Genomic DNA, 15,478 nt, shown 5'->3' with positions numbered 1-15,478 from the left:
AACAATGCAAATTTAATTCCAATAATATTAAACATATATTATCCTTTTTGTCTTTCTTTGCTTGTAATTGTAAAATGATATGTATGTGAGTATATTTATTATTGCTTTGAGTTCCTTCTCTCCTAATCTGGTGATTCAGTGGCAATAGAAAGAGTATGGATGAATAGATGGAGTAGAAAGAAAAGGTAATCAATCAGTCGACTATTATTTACTGACTGTCTAAAATGTGATGAAATTGGTAAATGGGAGGAGAGTCAAACTGAATTATGTCATCTCAGCAGGAGTACACCATTCACAGCTCCAAGAGTTCATAGTCCTTAAGGGTTTGCAGCAAAAGAATGAAAGGCAGTCAGATTAAATCTTTAGCTTTTAGATTTTGAACAAGCCAAAACATAGCTTTTTATTTCTACTCCTCTCTTTGGTACTTAATTATCTTAAAAAAATAGTTTTATAAACTAATCATGTCAGTAGATGAGTGCTTATTTGGGAATCATGGTTTTGAGGTTTTCTTCTACCTTTCGCCTGAAATTGATAACATTGTATAAGATGTTGTGTAGTATTTCTAAAGCTTAGCATAGAAGTTGCAGCCTAATAAAATATAAGTGGCATGTTCTTTCTGTTTTATAAAGGAACTTTGATTTAGCCATACAAAAGAAAGTTGTTTTATCAAAATTGATTATCTCAGGGCTAAGTTTAAGATAAATGGATAGTCAGGGACTACTATGGCAGTCGACTTCAGGGGGCGTGGGTTTGATCTCTGGTTAGGAACTAAGATCCTACATGCTCCTAGGTGTGGCCACACACACACACACACACAAAGATAAATAGATTGAGGTAGATACGGAAAATTGGACATTGTGAGGTCAGTTAATAGAGTGGCACAATCTAATTGGGAGTGAGGGAAGTCTTGTGAGGTAAAAGATACCTAATTGGTGATCTAACTGTGTGTTGTAATTTAACCGAGTCTGTGTGTGAAGCATAGTTGGAGGAGTATAGCAGTATGTGGTGAAGGGGTGTTCAAGGTAAGTAAGTGCAAAGACAAAGAAGTCAAGAGAATTTTCAAGTGGGTTTGGATCATAGAGTTCCAGGTGAGGAATTCCAAGAGAAGCAGTAGTGAGAAGCTGAGTCAACTTACTTGAGGACTTTGGGTGAGCGCCAAAGAATTGATGTTTTCCAACTGTGGTGCCAGAGAAGATTCTCAAGAGCCCCTTGGACAACAGGGCGATCAAACCAGTCAATTCAAAAGGAAATCAACCCTGAATATTCTTTGGAAGGACTAATGCCAAAGCAGAAGCCCCAGTACTTTGGCCACCTGATACAAAGAGCTGACTCACTGGAAAAGATCCTGATGCTGGGAAAGATTGAGGGCAGGAGGAGAAGGGGACGACACAGGATGAGATTGTTGGATGGCATCACCAACTCAACGGACATGAGTTTGAGCAAACTCCATGAGACAGTGAGGAATAGGGAAGCCTGGCGTGCTGCAGTCCATGGGGTCACAAAGAGTTGGTCACAACTGAGTGGCTGAACAACAACAGGAAAGAGAGAGAGATTATTCTCTCTGTTATGCACATGACAGCTTGTGTTCATGTGGGCACATGTGTTGAAGGGTAATGGAAGATGAAGAAATGATGAAAAATGCATAACGTCAAAGAGAAGAGAGCTAAGCAAAGAGGGAGAAATCAGTCTTTCATGACTATCTCTTGGACTAGCTCTGAGTTTTTAAGGAGTAAGGAGTTGAGGCTACTTGAAGAGGTTCTGAAGGGGTCTTTGAGACTACAGTCTCAACAATAGCTGTTGATAGAACTGGGGGCCAAATATGACACAGAGTTCAGAAGCAGTTGGCACATTTTGCCAAGACTGTGTGGAAGACAGCCATGCTCTGATATGGTGAGAAGGAGAGGATAGAAGAGCATCACTCACTGTTTGGAATTATCATAAGATGTAGCTCTTGAAGCACCAAGAAGTCACAGCCTGCACAAAGATAGCATTTCCACAGAAATTCCAGCTTAAGATTTAATGACTGCAGATATCATTGAAAATCCCTGGGAAAAAGAACCAAGAAAATATTTATGAACTTCTGGGAGTCTCCCTTGGGGAGCTCAGAAGTACCCAGAAAAGGCTTCAAAGGGGCAAGTAGCAACAGGTGCTCTGCAAGCAGATTGGGCCTAGAAACAGTGAAATTTGTGTCATTAATGTGATATCATGAGCTTCTGACTCTTTGTAACCCCACAGACAGTAGCCTGTCGGTCTCCTCTGTTCAAGGGATTTTTCAAGAAAGAATACTGGAGTGAGTTGTCATTTTCTCCTCCACGTGATCTTCCCAACCCAGGAATCAAACCCATGTCTCCTGTGTCTCCTGGATTGTAAGTGGAGTCTTTACCCTCTGACCCACGGGGGAAGCCCCATTACCCATATGTAGCCTCAGATCTATGAAGATGGCAGAAACTCAGAAGATAACTGCTTATCAGTTTAAATAGAGCCAAACCATCCTCATGTTATAGTTTTGTGATGATATCTGCTCCTTTTATAGTAATGTCAGGATAGAAAATGAGACAAGGTATAAAGCAGATGTGTCTTTCTCCTATGCCCTTACTCAGGGACTAAAGTCCTAGCATTCTGGCAGAGGGAGAGTATAAAGTTTCAAATAAGGAAATATATCAAAATGGGCTTCCAAATCAAGTGCAAGGGATTGGGATGAAAACTGGAAGCTATAGTTCAGATCCTTCTGAAGATTTTGAGGAGGAAGGACCCTAAGCAAGAGGAAAGCAGTCAGAGCAAGCATTGGGAAGTAGCTGGATGACTTGCAGAAGGGGGTGTTTTAGGACCACTATTTCAAATTTTAATTTCAAATTTCAATGTGCTGGGTAAGCATTTGCATAGATGGACCAGGTCCATTGGCATCCAAATAGAACAGAGGAAGAACTGAATTGAATGACATGTATTACATGTAGACACCAAATTTGCTTATATCATATGAGGACTTTTAGCATCTAGGAATTTTACTTTTTTTTTTCATAGGAAGATGCTTATTTAAAAATATTCAGTAGTTATAAATCAACTGCCTAGACTCATATGTAAATAAATCACAAAATAAAAGTTATAGTAAGTCTTTAGTTTTATATTGCAGCCAAAGTCTTTCTTTGTATAAGGATAACTCATAAAAATTTATATACTCGTCTTAAGAAGGAAACTATAGCATACATATTCCCACACATTGAACTTGATGGTTTCCAACCAGTCGCATGTGACTCTGTGAAAATAGAGAATGTTAGGAACGATCTGTTTGTGTTCAATGATAACTAAGGCATCAGACATCCAGTCACCTCCCTATAGTGTTCGAGAGTATTCGCACAATATGTATGCTCAGAGAAAGGCTCAGTTTCTATCTGTTGATCTAGAGGTTGCTGTATTAATAGGCTGCACACTTCATTGATTTTTAATTAATTTCTAAAGAGACACAAAGGATAACTGCTACAACCCACAGACATTTCCGTTCTCACTGCAATCCACAGCTTTATTGATCAGTTGCTTAAGGAGCAGAAGTAATCCATTTTAGGTTTACCTCTCTGAGAGAGTGTGGACACTACAAGATTCACTCCTCTCATTTGTAATCATATTGACAAGAGGTCAATCAGAGGGAAGAACCATAGCATGGTTAGTATTCTCTTGATCCAGACATGTGAGTTTTTTACTTGTAATTTATTTAGTAGGAAAGCAGTGGCTCCTCACATATATGCTTTTTAACATACTTTTTTATTTTATTGTTTTCATTTCTTTATTTCTTTAAGAGAAATTTTTTAGTCACAAGGAGACTGTTCTGCAAATTTTACCAATGGAAATTTTCAAAATCTTGGGAAAAGTGATGCATAAAATTTCTAAGAAATATTTTAAGAAATTGTAGGAAATGAAGGAAAAATTCTGTTACCCCTGCCAACCTCAGGAATCTTTAAATAGTGTCCTCATCCACTTTCCTTGGTGTTCAAATATTACTATCTGGAAGTGAAATGGAGTGAAAGTCGTTAGTTGTGCTCAACTCTTTGCAACCCCATGGACTAAACAGTCCATGGAATTCTCTAGGTCAGAATACTGGAGTGGGTAGCCTTTCCCTTCTCCAGGGGATCTTCTCAACCCAGGATCAAACCCAGATCTCCCACATTACAGGCTGATTCTTTACCAGCTGAGTCACAAGGGAAGCCCAAGAATACTGGAATGGGTAACCTATCTCTTCTCCAGCAGATCTTCCCAACCCAGGAATCAAACTGGGGTCTCCTGCATTGCAGGCTGATTCTTGACAAACTGAGCTATCAGGGAAGCCCTATATTACTATCTGGGATTTGGCTTAATTGTTTCAGGGTTTGTTTTTGCCCTATCTTAAATGTCACAGATTTTTACATTTGTTCTACTTACAGTGCAAAGAAAAAGCTACTGCCTGGACAGCCTTTTAAAATTTGGTCTTATTGTTTATTTAATCCAACCACAAATATATATAGAATACCAGATAAATGCCAAGAAATCTTCAAATTGTTGAAAGTACATAGTTGAATTCACAAACGTTGGTTTATGAAGTGCCTCCAGAAGTACTCTCTTAGGAAATCCAGAAAAACTAGTTTGTTTATAAGTTTTAAATGAGTATTATGTACAGAAATTTCTCTTTATTGAATTACAGCACTTATTATATACCTAACAACCATTCAGTTGTATATACTGTCTTTTGTTGGTTTTATGTACGGTTTTATATAGTTTATTAACATACATGGTCATAGGGTGTGATGATTAAGATTGTTGCCTTTGAAGTGCTTGCAGTCAAATCTGGGTTCTTCTAGGCTTTGCCATACACTCTTGGGAAAGTATTTTACTTCTTTATGGATCAGCTTCCCTATCTTAAAATAGAAATAATAGTAACACAGGTCTAATTGAGTTCTTGTGAATTCCTGTACATATGCACCTAAAACAATCCCCTGGCCTTGAGTGTGTATGTAAATGTTAACTATTTCATAGATACAAACATTTATAATGATAATATACCCACTTACATTTTGTCCTTCCCATATGATTTTAGTGTTCTCAATCAACAAGAAATCTTTCCATGTTGTATCTTCCACAGTGACTATTATTGTTTGTCTAGATTCTTCTGTATTTAAATTAGTACTGAAGAGAAGATAATTTATGTTGTAAAGCAAATTTATAGCATTTTAAAAATAGTATTAATGGTTAATTCAGTCTTATTTGCAGTGTCAAGAATATGGAGGTAAGTTTGGTATCCAGGAATAGACGGTAACAATGCTATATATGTGTTTATGTTTGTGAGTTTGTATATGTAATTTAGTGCGACTATGAGAACTAGATTATGTAGAGCAGCATGTTTGAATCTAAAGTAAAACATGATCCTGTTTAATATATGATATTATTTATATATTAGAAATGACACAAAACACTTGTTAGAAAATACAAATAAGACAAAGTAAGCATACACAGATTGAAAGGATATGTATTAAAAACATTATTGTGGATATTTATGAGAAGGCAATGGCACCCCACTCCAGTACACTTGCCTGGAAAGTCCCATGGATGGAGGAGCCTGGTGGGCTGCAGTCCATGGGGTCACTAAGAGTCGGACACGACTGAGCGACGTTACTTTCACTTTCCACTTTCATGCCTTGGAGAAGGAAATAGCAACCCACTCCAGTGTTCTTGCCTGAAGAATCCCAGGGACTGGGGAGCCTGGTGGGCTGCCATCTATGGGGTGGCACAGAGTTGGATACGACTGAAGCGACTTGGCAGCAGCAGCATGATGAATAAGAAATGGAATTGAGATAGAGGATAGAGGGAAACAATAACAATAGTGTGCATGAAATTATAGAGTTTGGTTAGCTTAAAATTCTGAATACTTGAGATCATAAAGGAAAAACAGTCACACACATTGCCTTAGGTTGGCTCCTAGAAAACAGTCTCTGAGAAAAGTTTTCATGTAGCGAGTTTGCATAAGTATTCTCAAGAACAACATCTATCAGACAGTGAAAAATCAACATGAGGTAGAAGGAAAAGCTCAACTATGATAAAACTGCAACAAAGGAATAATTTGATCCCATAATGTGTTCGGGAACTAGAATAGCACTTCATAGTTGTCAAGAGGAGGTATGGCCTTTGTAACTCAGCATCAGCAAATTACTGGTTATGGTCTGCCTCCCATGAGAGGGTGAAACCCCTGGCAGAGCAGCATCCTTGTAGTTGCGTTGTGGGGTCACTGCTCCAAAACAAAGGCAGCTGAGGTGAAAACCATCAGCAGTCAACATTCCCAGAGGCTGAGGTTCTGAGAACTTGGGCATGAAGAGGTTTCTGGGTGCCACACCATAGCATCTACTACATGCATGTTTGTGTACACACACACACACACACACACACACATGCACAAACATATTATTGGAACCAAATTTGATAACTATTTCAAATAGCAACAAATAATGTTTTCATCACACACTATTAAAATAACAGAAATTCAGTTGTCCTCAATATTTCAAAATCATCTTAAGAACTGCAACCTGATCAAGTCTTGTGAAGATCATAGGTGCAGTTGGAAAACATGAAAATTAAACTTGAGTATCAATGCCAAGCCAGTCTGGGACAACCATGTGAATCTGCTTTTCTTCCTTTGAGCAGAATAATAGGAAGAACATTCAGGGGCACATAGAATGAAAAACAGAAGTTGCCACACCCAACAGTGCTGAGTAGCCAGTAGGTATTTTAACCGGCTGCCTTTTCTTTCCGTTATAGTGGTATTGTATCTTTCATAAAATGGATGGATTTGAGATTATTTATTTAACACATGGTATTTTAGGATATTGAATGTTCTAGATGTTTTACAAATATTAAGGTGTTGGATCTTCAAGACAATCCTCAGGGTAGATACTATTATTATCCCCATTTAGTGAAAAAAGAAAATGAAACACAAATAAATTGACTAAGGTCACACAAATAGTCAGTAGCCAGGGTTTAAACATTGGGTTGCACTAAACTGGTTTTTACTAAATTGTATTCATGGTTCTCACTAAACATTTGAAGTGAAACAGCTACTCTTCCTCTTTCTTTACTGTTCTCTGTGTCTATTATTGGCCACCATTTAATATTTTAGATGGATGTATTTTACAGTCCCATCTATCATGGAATAAAAATTTAAAGCTAGAAGACACCTCAGAGATCATTTAGGCCAATTTGTCACTTTTATAGAAGAGGTGAATTGAGTATCTGTGGCCATAAACCTTGTGAGCAGCCTGTCTGGGACTTCTTTCTTGCAACGCTCAGTTCTGTGTTCTTTCTACTGTACCGTGAACCAGCTTTGGCTGGTTGAAAAAGACTTAGTTGATTCAGTTACAGAGCCACCTTAGTTTCACTCCATGCGCTATGTGGATAAAGTTAGCACTTCATCCAGAAAGGTATTTTTCTTCCCTTGAACATGCTCATATCCTTTGCCCTAACAGTAGAGAGCATTAGAGTTCGATTTTTCTTTTTTCGCTCAGGGATAGAATTGCTTTGAGAAGAAAGGGTGGAAAAGAGGAGCAGTTCTCATTTGAAGATAGCTTTCTTGAAGCTCCCTGTTATTAAGAAAGCTTCAGGTTATTAGAATGAAATCAGAAAAAAAATGTACTCTTGCTAACTCCAGAGATTAATGCCTGTGAGAACTGACTACAGCTTAAAAATTTTAGCTCCACGCATGTGTTTGATGAAATTGTCGCCTGGCCTATATGTGGGAAGCAAATATTTATTGTCAGAAATAGTCTGGTTTCTCTTGACTTCCGTTAGCTTCCTGCAGCTGGGAAGAATAGATTGTAACTTTGGATTAAAGCATAATAATGATGCATTTTTTCTAGCCAGCTGTGAGTCAGACATCATAAGATTAAAAAGGTCATTGCCAATACTTCATCAACGCCAATACTTTTAAATTGTCAGTCCCTGATTTTTTTCCAATAGAGTAGTTTATATGAGTCAGTTCTAACCTGAGATTAAAACTTTAAATTCAATTATAATAAGATTATCCTTGGATTTTGTATTAAAGTGCATTCCTGAAAGTCAAGAGTAAAATTTAACTTTCCCCAGTGAGCTTGTGTTTATTGACACATATTTTAAGAGGTAGGAGCAAAATATAAAGTCTTTGGAAACACATTACAGCATTCAGAGCACGTATGAAAATGGTGAAGTTCTGAATGGTTTGAGTGATAGTAAATTCTGAGTAGTTTGAGTAAAATCAGAACTGCAGCACTTGGATCAAGGAGTAGAAAAAAAAATGCCCCTAAAAGGTACGTGCTAAGTCGCTTCAGTTATGTCTGACTCCATGGACTGTAGCCTGCCAGGCAGTTCTGTCCATGAGGATTCTCCAGGCAAGAATACTGGAATGGGTTGCCATTTCCTTTTTCAGGGCATCTTCCCAGGGATTGAACCAGTGTCTCTTATGTCTCTTGCATTGGCAGGTAGGTTATTTATCACTAGAGCCACCTGGGAAGCCCATGCTTAAAATACCTCTACCCAAAATATCCCTAAGTGCTGAGTGATAAAAGGCAAATACTTGGGTACAGAAAATATACTATTTTATTCACTCAAGGAAAACATCCTGCAGCATTGAAAAGTTTTTGACCTATTCTGTTTATAACTTTTATCTTCACTAAATTCCTGAATCTATGATATATTTATGGAAAGCACCAGATCTTTTATTAGATTCCTTAATGTTTCCTTCTCCTTATATGACAGCACCCTCAGGTGAACTGTTATTAAAATAGTATTTTGGACAGTAATTATTCTGAAATTTTTAGCCACACATTATTCATGATGGGAAGTTATGGGTATATATATATCAGCATTTGCAAACATTTATTGAACACCCACTGTGATATATTAGTTGAAGCTCACAGATTTTCTAAAATGGGCAATTCAAGTGAATGAGGGTAAATGATTCTTATGCACTGGAACTGTTGATAACTATCAGTGGAACGACATAGTTTGTTCTATACTTACTACGTATACTACTACTACTACTTAAGTAGTAACTTAAGTACTTTACATGCTATTTGATATCACAACAACCTTTGTGATAGGTGCTATTGTGGCTGTTTTAGAGAGGAAGAAGGTGAGAGAGAGAGAGAGGTTAATCAACTCATTAGAGTCACATAGCTAGAATATGGCAGAGCTCTGGATTCTAGCCAAGCAATCAACTCCAGAATTTATGCTAAAAGCCACTCCACCATCCTACATACCCTGTGACCATAACAAGAATTAAGTTTCCAATTTACACAATTTAACTTCTTGCTAAATTATAAGAAATTCTATAATTTAACAGTTTTAAATATAAAAGAAAACATGTCAGTCACCTTCATTATGCACTGAAATTCACAGAAACATTTGATGATATATTTTTTCTGCAGAAGTACTAGGATCTTTTAAAACTATATGACATCACTATGTACATTAATTTCTGTATGCCTACTCTACCCAGTGATCCATTAAGAGAGGAGGTGGGCTTAAATGTGCAGACTTTGAGTCCCACACCAAGGGACCAAACCCCAGTTGTACCACTCATTAGATACATGACTTGGAGCAAGTAACTTGACCTCTCTTATCAGGGTTTTCTCATATTTAGAATAGGGTATAAGTAGTATGTCTCATGTTGTTTAGGTGTTCAGTTGTGTCCGACTCTTTTGCAATGCCATAGACTGTAGTCCACCAGGCTCCTCTGTTCAGGGGCTCTCCCAGGCAAGAATACTGGAGTGGATAGCTGTTTTTCTTCTTCAGGTGATCTTCCCAACCCAGGGATCAAACATTCATCTCCTGCCTGTGTCTCCTGCACTGCAGGCAGATTCTTTACCGCTGAGCCACTAGAGAAGTTAACCGACCAATGTAGACATGTTTAGTTTAATGCCTGCCATGTTCTAAGAACTCAGTCAATATTAGCTGAGGCTGTTGTCAGTGTTAGTATTCCTATTATATAGTCCACCTGAGCTGGCAGGGCAAGGACATGGGAGTTTCTACAGGGCAGAGTAAGAGGTTCCTTTTCAACCAAAGCAATTCAGTTCAGTTCAGTCACTCAGTCGTGTCCGACTCTTTGTGATCCCATGGATGAAGCACACCAGGCCTCCCTGTCCATCACCAACTCCCGGAGTTTACTCAAACTCATTTCCATTGAGTCGGTGATGCCATCCAACCGTCTCATCCTCTGTCATCCCCTTCTCCTCCCACCTTCAATCTTTCCCAGCATCAGGGTCTTTTCAAATGAGTCAGCTCTTCGCATCAGGTGGCCAAAGTATCGGAGTTTCAGTTTCAACATCTGTCCTTCCAATGAATATTCGGGACTGATTTCCTTTAGAATGGACTGGTTGGATGTCCTTGCAGTCCAAAGCAATATCCCTCTATTATCTTCAAACTTCAAGAGACTTCGGTTTATTTTTGTTACTGATATTTCTAATAACTGTCTGCCCACTTAATTGCATCATGCTCTGGTTTAAGGAGTGATTTTATTTTGAAGGAATCTAGAAAAGAATGTGATTCTAATGAGATCTGGTAAGAAAATCTTGTTCCAATGACTGTGATGTGAAGAAACCTATTGTGAAAAATCCACAGATTTCAACACTCTTATTCAGAACCTGAAATTAGAACTAAGGTGGCAGTCATGATTAATAAGTTGAAAGTGTTCATTTGTATGATGATCTTCCATAGTTACAAAGCAACAATTCAAACATATTTTGATGATTTGATAATGAGACAGATGCTTCTGTTTTTATCTCTTATAATCATGGTCAGATAGCTAAGAAAAAAAGTAGAGATTACCATCTGGTTTCCTGAATTTAGTTCTCATTATTTTGAAGAAAATAATTTTTTTTTTTACAGACAAATTGTATTGAGGTTCAGGATAGTCTATCACCTGCTGAGGCTTTATGTATAGGATTTCAAAGATCTTTTGGAATTTTGGGGCTTTGCTTATACACTCAATGTGTCATTAAAATCTTAAGTTTCTTATTGAATATTAGTTCCCTACTAGTAGAATATATATTTCTTACATATATTTACATTAGGATAATATCTAGTTAAAGGAATCATTATCCACCTAAATTACAAAAGCACAGGCTTATTCTCAATTTACTCTCTTCATCATTGTACAGTTATTTACCAAGGATGGTTATTTTATCAGTGTACCCTGAAATTGTTCTCTCCCTAGTTCCTTCTGGCCTAGTTTATTTGAAGAGTCAGACATTCATGCATATAGGAGCTGGTGACTATCATAAACAAATAAAGACTGAATTCTTGAAAATAATAGTGAGTAGTAGGATCCTAGCAAACTGGGGATCAAATGCCCTTAAAGAGCATAGCCAGTAACCAACTAAAGAAGATCTATGAAACTCATTCAGTGTCGGCATACAAAAATGGAATAGCTCATGGATGGTCAGTTTACAACCTTTATTTTGCACTCTCCTCACTTTTCTCCTGTAATGTGGCAGTGACTCCTGACTTTAGCTATAGTTGTATGTAATCCAGCCTCTATACTGGCACCAGGTGGTATTTTTTAGGCTCCAGTGATAATTGTGTCACTCTCCTCTTAAAAAAAAAAAAAGAGGTCATCACCACATCGAATGCTGCATAAAATGCAAAGGTCAAATTCTCTACCATGATTTATAAAGGGTCCTTCTTGGATCTAGCCTCTTACTCTATTTTCAGTCTCATCACCCACCATATGCATAATACTTCAGAAATACAAAGTTATGTAACTTTGTCCAAGCATGCCACGCTATTGATTCTCCTGTGCTTGTTCTTACTGCAATTTTCCCCCTACCTTGTCCAACTGGTGGACAACCATCCTTAAAGCTTTACTTAGGCCATAGTACCTCTCTGAAGCCTCCCTGCTCATGCACACTTGCTAGACTATACAACAGATGGTCCTCAAAATACAGCTCTCCTTAGGTGCCTTCCACACGTCACCAATCTGGTCAAGTTTTACTCCATATCTGCCCACTTTATTAATTAGCTTCTATCCTCTAATGCACAAACCTTCTCTGACTCTCTTTTGTCTTTCTGGTGTCTCGAAGAGTACTTGGCATATAGTGTGTTCTGTCATTGTGTGTGGATCTGAATATCAACTTCTTTCTAACATGCTTTCCATATTCTGTTATGAAGATGATAAGAAAAAGAATGATGAATGTTTTTGTGAACACTTCGTACAGGGACAAAATTATCAAACAGACTTTATCTCCAAGGCAATGACTGTTTTTATTAATCCTTTAAAGCATGCAGGGGTTTTATGTTCTCATGTTCACTTTATTCTAGAAATCTCCAAGTTGGCATGATCAAGGAGAAGGCACTGTTTAGGAAAGAGGACAAAGCTCCCATAAATCCCAGTTGTGGATTGATTTCAGAAAACGCTAGTACATATGATGTCACCCAACTGCTGACTGATTGGACCATATCAGGCAGTATCTGCCTGGTTGTGTTTAATGGGCATTTATGTAGTGCTCGGCTCATGATGCTGCTTGAAGCAATATTCTCTTTCCACTACACCGAGTACACGGAGTATACGGTTCATAATTTTTTGACCTCTCTGATTTATATGTCTGTTTACCACAGCTTTTGTTTGATATCAGAAACCATTAATCCTTCAAAATCCTGCAATTGTAATGTTAACTGCCAGCAGCATTGATTTGCAATTGGCATGAGAGTATGCTTCAACCATTTTATAACACTTCTGATTTGTTCTTACCACTGAAATCCTCCAATATAGAATTTTCCCTTACTCTTCAACAAAAATATGCTCACTCAAACAAAAGATGAGCACTCTAATATAGACCTTTGAGTGCATTTCCTTAGTTTTACTTCAACCTTTCAGTTAGACTAGTGTTTCATGACTCTTGGTTTCCCTATTGATGAAATACAATGAATAACTATTGTTTCTGGATTATTTTTTACTTGTCCGTAATCTAATATACATGATATGTATACATATAACACATATGCATGCATGTGTATGGGCTTCCATGGTGGCTCAGTGGTAAAGAACATGTCTGCCAATGCAGACAATGTGGGTTCAAGATGATTGAGTCAGGAAGATCCCTGAAGAAGGAAATGGCAACCTGCTCCAGTATTCTTGCCTGGGAAATCCCATGGACAGTGGAGCCTGGCAAGCTACACTCCATGGGGTCTCAAAACACTCAGACATGACTTAACAATTAAACAACAACCAAGAGTACATGTGTATATGTACATATACATATGTGTGTGTATATATTGGGGGAAGATCCAGTTACATCTCTTGTTGGCAATCAGCAATACACTTTATTTTTAATTACATATATGTTTTATGAAGAAAATATATTAAAGGCTAATTTGAAGGTCTTTATAAATGATGTACTTTCACTTGTGAATTCTCACAGTGACTACTAATGTCATCAAAACCAATTTTTAAATTAGAGGCTTTTAATGCCCCTAGGGTATATTTCATTTTTTGCATAATTAATAAGAATAAGGGCTTCCCAATTGGCACTAGTGGTAAAGAACCTGCCTGCCAATGCAGGAGACACAAGAGATGTGGGTTTGATGCCTGGGTCAGGAAGATTCCCCTGGAAGAGGGTATGGCAACTGATTCCAGTATTCTTGCCTAGAAAATCTAATGGACAGAGTAGCCTGGTAGGTTATAGTCCATAGGGTCATAGAGATTTGGACATGACTGAAGCGACTTAGCACGTACGCAATAAGAATAATATAATTCTCAGCCTTGATAGAATCTATAATGATGATTTTGCCTCCATTAAAACTTTATATGAAATACTTTTGAAAAGTATGGACAGCTGAATTTGTTTTGAGTGGGTGTATGGGGAAAGATGACATGAAACAAGATATTGAGAAGAAAACAAAAATATGTGGGTCAGTCCAAATACATTTTCAGTTCAGTTCAGTTCAATTCAGTCGCTCAGTCGTATCCGACACTTTGCGACCCCATGAATCACAGCATGCCAGGCCTCCCTGTCCATCACCAACTCCCAGAATTCACTCAAACTCACATCCATCGAGTCGGTGATGCCATCCAGCCATCTCATCCTCTGTCATCCCCTTCTCCTCCTGCCCCCAATCCCTCCCAACATCAGGGTCTTTTCCAATGAGTCAACTCTTCGCATGAGGTGGCCAAAGTATTGGAGTTTCAGCTTCAGCATCAGTCCTTCCAATGAACACCCAGGACTGATCTCCTTTAGGATGGACTGGTTGGATCTCTTTGCAGTCCAAGGGACTCTCAAGAGTCTTCTCCAACACCACAGTTCAAAAGCATCAATTCTTCAGTGCTCAGCTTTCTTTACAGTCCAACTGTCACATCCATACATGACCACTGGAAAAACAATAGCCTTGACTAGACCGACCTTTGTTGGCAAAGTAATGTCTCTGCCTTTGAATATGCTATCTAGGTTGGTCATAACTTTCCTTCCAATCAGTAAGCATCTTTTAATTTCATGGCTGTAGTCACCATCTGCAGTTATTTTGGAGCCCAAAAAAATAAAGTCTGACACTGTTTCCACTGTTTCCCCATCTATTTGCCATGAAGTGATGGGACCAGATGCCATGATCTTCATTTTCTGAATGTTGAGCTTTAAGCCAGCTTTTTCACTCTCCACTTTCACTTTCATCAAGAGGCTTTTTAGTTCCTCTTCACTTTCTGCCATAAGGGTGGTGTCATCTGCATATCTGAGGTTATTGAGATTTCTCCTGGCAATCTTGATTCCAGCTTGTGCTTCTTCCAGCCCAGAGTTTCTCATGATGTACTCTGCATATAAGTTAAATAGGCAGGGTGACAATATACAGCCTTGACATACTCCTTTCCTAATTTGGAACCAGTCTGTTGTTCCATGTCCAGTTCCAACTGTTGCTTCCTGACCTGCATATAGGTTTCTCAAGAGGCAGGTCAGGTGGTCTGGTATTCCCATCTCTTTCCATTAGCCAGTCTATTAGGACACGTTCATTCTCACTAATGAAAGTGTTTGCAAAAGAATATAAAGTACCTGGGGGAAAAAAATGATCTAACAATTAGCTCATGTGCAGGTAATCCATTCTGCTTTTATAAGGCTTTTGGGAATAAAAGCCAAAAGCTATTTGTGGTTTGCTTTTTAACATCTGCCTCTTCCCTAATTTTGGAAATATTATCAAATTTTTACATTACTTAGAGAAATCAAGCACTTATACCTGAAAGCTAGGAAACTCCTTTTTTTGACAATGGAAAACCCTAGGCATTAACTCGGAGAAGGCAATGGCACCCCACTTCAGTACTTTTGCCTGGAAAATCCCATGGACGGAGGAGCCTGGTGGGCTGCAGTCCATGGGGTTGCGAGGAGTCGGACACGACTGAGCGACTTCCCTTTCACTTTTCACTTTCATGCATCAGAGGAGGAAATGGCAACCCACTCCAGTGTTCTTGCCTGGAGAATCCCAGGGACGGAGGAGCCTGGTGGGCTGCTGTCTATGG

At 38.4% G+C, this 15,478-nt stretch overlaps 1 protein-coding gene across 6 annotated transcripts in view; it reads left to right on the top strand.

The window, feature by feature from the left end:
* Window positions 1-15,478, top strand: part of ERBB4 (erb-b2 receptor tyrosine kinase 4) — a 1,287,830-nt gene that overhangs the window by 1,222,703 nt on the left and 49,649 nt on the right. The window lies entirely within an intron of this gene.

This window comes from Bos indicus x Bos taurus, chromosome 2 (assembly GCF_003369695.1).
Source record: "Bos indicus x Bos taurus breed Angus x Brahman F1 hybrid chromosome 2, Bos_hybrid_MaternalHap_v2.0, whole genome shotgun sequence".
Taxonomy (NCBI): Eukaryota; Metazoa; Chordata; class Mammalia; order Artiodactyla; family Bovidae; genus Bos; species Bos indicus x Bos taurus.
This window is presented reverse-complemented; position numbering and strand designations above follow the sequence as displayed.